The sequence below is a fragment of the Arachis stenosperma genome, chromosome 10, assembly GCF_014773155.1.
Source record: "Arachis stenosperma cultivar V10309 chromosome 10, arast.V10309.gnm1.PFL2, whole genome shotgun sequence".
Lineage (NCBI taxonomy): Eukaryota > Viridiplantae > Streptophyta > Magnoliopsida > Fabales > Fabaceae > Arachis > Arachis stenosperma.
The window spans coordinates 36,449,612-36,454,709 of record NC_080386.1 but is presented as its reverse complement, the minus strand read 5'-3'; the positions used below and the strand labels follow the sequence as shown (position 1 = coordinate 36,454,709).

General features: G+C 39.6%; 1 non-coding gene across 1 annotated transcript; it reads left to right on the top strand.

The window, feature by feature from the left end:
* Nucleotides 1–988: 988 nt before the first annotated feature.
* Nucleotides 989–1,096, top strand: LOC130959063 (small nucleolar RNA R71). The gene has a single exon (XR_009078159.1). It is a non-coding gene; the product is annotated as a small nucleolar RNA R71 (small nucleolar RNA).
* The last annotated feature ends 4,002 nt before the right edge of the window (nucleotides 1,097–5,098 follow it).

Genomic DNA, 5,098 nt, shown 5'->3' with positions numbered 1-5,098 from the left:
GATATTTAGCAACTTGCTCTTCAGTGACATACTCATCCTCTTCAGAGGAAGAATACTCATCAGAGCTCATGAAAGGCAGAAGTAAGTCCAATGGAATCTCTATGGCCTCATTTTGAGCCTCAGATTCCCATGGTTCCTCATTGGGGAACTCAGAGGAGGTTGGTGCACGCCCATTGAGGTCTTCCTCAGTGGCGTCCACCTCCTCTCTTTCCTCTCCATATTCGGCCATGGTTATGGCTTTGCACTCTCCTTTTGGATTTTCTTCTGTATTACTTGGGAGAGTACTAGGAGGGAGTTCAGTAATTTTCTTGCTCAGCTGTCCCACTTGTCCTTCCAAATTTCTGATGGAGGACCTTGTTTCATTCATGAAACTTTGAGTGGTTTTGATTAGATCAGAGACCATTGTTGCTAAGTCAGAGGTATTCTGCTTAGAACTCTCTGTCTGTTGCTGAGAAGATGATGGAAAAGGCTTGTTATTGCCAAGCCTGTTTCTTCCACCATTATTGTTATTGAAACCTTGTTGAGGTCTCTCTTGATTCTTCCATGAGAAATTTGGGTGATTTCTCCATGAAGAATTATAGGTGTTTCCATAGGGTTCTCCTAGGTAATTCACCTCTTCCATTGAAGGGTTCTCAGGATCATAAGCTTCTTCCTCAGATGAAGCTTCCTTAGTACTGCCAGGTGCATTTTGCATTCCAGACAGACTTTGAGAAATCAAATTGACTTGTTGAGTCAATATCTTGTTCTGAGCCAGTATGGCATTCAGAGTATCAATCTCAAGAACTCCTTTCTTCTGATTAGTCCCATTATTCACAGGATTCCTTTCAGAAGTGTACATGAATTGGTTATTTGCAACCATCTCAATTAGTTCCTGAGCCTCTGTAGGCGTCTTCTTCAAATGAAGAGATCCTCCAGCAGAGCTATCCAAAGACATCTTGGATAGTTCAGAGAGACCATCATAGAAGATACCTATGATGCTCCATTCAGAAAGCATGTCTGAGGGACATCTTCTGATTAATTGTTTGTATCTTTCCCAAGCTTCATAGAGGGATTCTCCATCCTTCTGTCTGAAGGTTTGGACTTCCACTCTAAGCTTACTCCATTTTTGAGGTGGAAAGAACTTTGCCAAGAAGGCATTGACTAGCTTTTCCCAAGAGTCCAGGCTATCTTTAGGTTGTGAGTCCAACCATATTCTAGCTCTGTCTCTTACAGCAAAAGGGAATAGCATCAGTCTGTAGACCTCAGGGTCAACCCCATTAGTCTTGACTGTGTCACAGATTTGCAAGAACTCAGCTAAGAACTGATGAGGATCTTCCATTGGAAGTCCATGGAACTTGCAATTCTGTTGCATTAGAGAAACTAATTGAGGCTTAAGCTCAAAGTTGTTTGCTCCAATGGCAGGGATAGAGATGCTTCTCCCATAGAAGTTGGGAGTAGGTGCAGTAAAGTCACCCAGCACCTTCCTTGCATTGTTGGCATTGGTGTTGTTTTCGGCTGCCATGTGTTCTTCTTCTTTGAAGAATTCGGTCAGGTCCTCTAAAGAGAATTGTGCCTTGGCTTCTCTTAGCTTTCGCTTCAAGGTTCTCTCAGGTTCAGGGTCAGCTTCAACAAGAATGCCTTTGTCTCTGCTCCTGCTCATATGAAAGAGAAGAGAAAAAGAAAATGTGGAATCCTCTATGTCACAGGATAGAGATTCCTTGAGGTGTCAGAGGAAAAGAAAAAATAGAAGAAAAGAGGGTAGAAGAATTCGAACTTGATTAGATAGAGTTCGAATTGTGCATTAAGAAGGAGTAGTACTCCATAAATAGAAGGATGTGAGAAGGAGGGAAGAGAATTTTCGAAAATTAATTAGAAAGATGTCAAAAACATTTTAAAAATTGATTGATAATTTTCGAAAATTGAAAGTGGAAAAGAGATCAAGTGATTTTTGAAAAAGATTTTGAAATTAGAAATCAAAAAGATTTGATTGAAAACTATTTTGAAACAGATGAGGTTAAGAAGATATGACTAGTTTTTAAAAAGATGTAATTGAGAAGATATGATTTGAAAACAATTTTAAAAGATATGTTTTGAAAACAATTTTAAAGGATTTGATTTTGAAAATTAGTGACTTGCCTAACAAGAAAAGATATGATTCAAACATTAAACCTTTCTCAACAGAAAAGGCAACAAATTTGAGATGTTCAATCAAATCATTAATTGTTAGTAAGTATCTTTGAAAAAGGAAAGAAATTGATTTTGAAAACATTTGATTGAAAAGATATGATTTGAAAAAGATTTGATTTTGAAAAACTTTGAAAACTTGAAAAAAAATTGATTTGAAAACAAAATCTTCCCCCTAGCACCATCCTGGCGTTAAATGCCCAGAATGGTATACATTCTGGCGTTTAACGCCCAAAATGCACCCTTTTTGGGCGTTAAACGCCCAACCAGGTACCCTGGCTGGCGTTTAAACGCCAGTCTGTCTTCTTCACTGGGCATTTTTGAATGCTCAGCTTTTTCTGTATAATTCCTCTGCAGTATGTTCTGAATCTTCAATTCTTTGTATTATTGACTTGAAAAGACACAAATTAAAAATATTTTTGGATTTTCAATAATCAAAATGCAACAAGAATCAAATAACAATGCATGCAAGACACCAAACTTAGCAGTTTGTATACTACTAACACTATATGAGACACATAAACACTCAAGCCAAAAGAATTCAAAGATCAGAGTAAGAAATCATCAAGAAGTACTTGAAGATCCTTAAGACACATGAATGAATGCATGCTATTGACACCAAACTTAAGATGAGACACTAAACTTAAGCAAGAAACATCAAATATTTTTGGGTTTTTATGATTTTGTGAATTTTTTTTTTTGTGTTTTTCGAAAATTAAGTGGAAAAAGATATCAAAATTCTTAATGAGAATTCCAGGAATCAGTGCAATGCTAGTCTAAGACTCCGGTCCAGGAATTAGACATGGCTTCACAGCCAGCCAAGCCTTCAAAGAAAGCTTCGGTCCAAAACACTAGACATGGCCAAAAGCCAGCCAAGCCTTAGCAGATCACTGCTCCAAAAGCAAGATTGATAAAAATCATCAAGTTCTTGTGATGATAAGTTGAAACCTCGGTCCAATGGAATTAGACATGGCTTCTCAGCCAGCCAGATTTCAACAAATCATCATGAAACTCTAGAATTCATCTTCAAGAATTTCGAAAAAAAATACCTAATCTAAGCAACAAGATGAACCGTCAGTTGTCCATACACAAACAATCCCCGGCAACGGCGCCAAAAACTTGGTGCACGAAATTGTGATCACTACTTTGTCCATATTCAAATAATCCCCGGTTATGAACTCCAAAAAACTTGGTGCTCAATACCATGGCATAAACACAACTTCGCACAACTAACCAGCAAGTGCACTGGGTCGTCCAAGTAATACCTTACGTGAGTAAGGGTCGATCCCACGGAGATTGTTGCTATGAAGCAAGCTATGGTCATCTTGTAAATCTCAGTCAGGCAGACTCAAATGTATGATAGTGATGAACGAAAATAACATAAAAGGTAAAGATAGAGATACTTATGTAATTCATTGGTAGGAACTTCAGATAAGCGCATGAAGATGCCTTCCCTTCCGTCTCTCTGCTTTCCTACTGTCTTCATCCAATCCTTCTTACTCCTTTCCATGGCAAGCTTATGCAAGGGTTTCACCGTTGTCAGTGGCTACCTCCCATCCTCTCATTGGAAATGTTCAACGCACCCTGTCACGGCACGGCTATCCATCTGTCGGTTCTCAATCAGGCCGGAATAGAATCCAGTGATTCTTTTGCGTCTGTCACTAACGCCCCGCCCTCAGGAGTTTGAAGCACGTCACAGTCATTCAATCATTGAATCCTACTCAGAATACCACAGACAAGGTTAGACCTTCCGGATTCTCTTGAATGCCGCCATCAGTTCTCGCCTATACCACGAAGACTCTGATCTCACGGAATGGCTGGCTCGTTTGTCAGGCGAGCACTCGGTTGTCAGGCGATCAACCATGCATCGTGTTATCAGGAATCCAAGAGATATTCACTAGAGCTTTGATTGCTTGTAGAACAAGAATGGTTGTCAGTCACCTTGTTCATGAGTGAGAATGATGATGAGTGTCACGGATCATCACATTCATCAAGTTGAAGAACAAGTGATATCTTGGACAAAGAACAAGCGGAATTGAATGGAAGAACAATAGTAATTGCATTAATACTCGAGGTACAGCAGAGCTCCACACCTTAATCTATGGTGTGTAGAAGCTCCACCGTTGAAAATACATAAGCATAAGGTCTAGGCATGGCCGAATGGCCAGCCTCCCAATGATCTAAGATAGCATAAAACGAAGATAGCTACCAAAAGTCTCCTAGATACAATAGTAAAAGGTCCTACTTATAGATAACTAGTAGCCTAAGGTGTACAAAGATGAGTAAATGACATAAAAATCCACTTCCGGGCCCACTTGGTGTGTGTGCTTGGGCTGAGCAATGAAGCATTTTCGTGTAGAGACTCTCCTTGGAGTTAAACGCCAGCTTTTATGCCAGTTTGGGCGTTTAACTCCCATTTAGGTGCCAGTTCCGGCGTTTAACGCTGGAATTTCTTGAGGTGACTTTGAACGCCGGTATGGGCCATCAAATCTTGGGCAAAGTATGGACTATCATATATTGCTGGAAAGCCCAGGATGTCTACTTCCCAACGCCGTTGAGAGCGCGCCAATTGGGCTTCTGTAGCTCCAGAAAATCCACTTAGAGTGCAGGGAGGTCAGAATCCAACAGCATCTGCAGTCCTTTTGAGTCTCTGGATCAGATTTTTGCTCAGATCCCTCAATTTCAGCCAGAAAATACTTGAAATCACAGAAAAACACACAAACTCATAGTAAAGTCCAGAAAAGTGAATTTTAATTAAAAACTAATAAAAATATACTAAAAACTAACTAAAAGATACTAAAAACATACTAAAAACAATGCCAAAAAGCGTACAAATTATCCGCTCATCAGAGATCATGCTAGAAATGCTTTCTCACATTGGATTAGATTGGGGTTTGGATGGATATAGTGACATGTAATCCTACCAACACTTTGA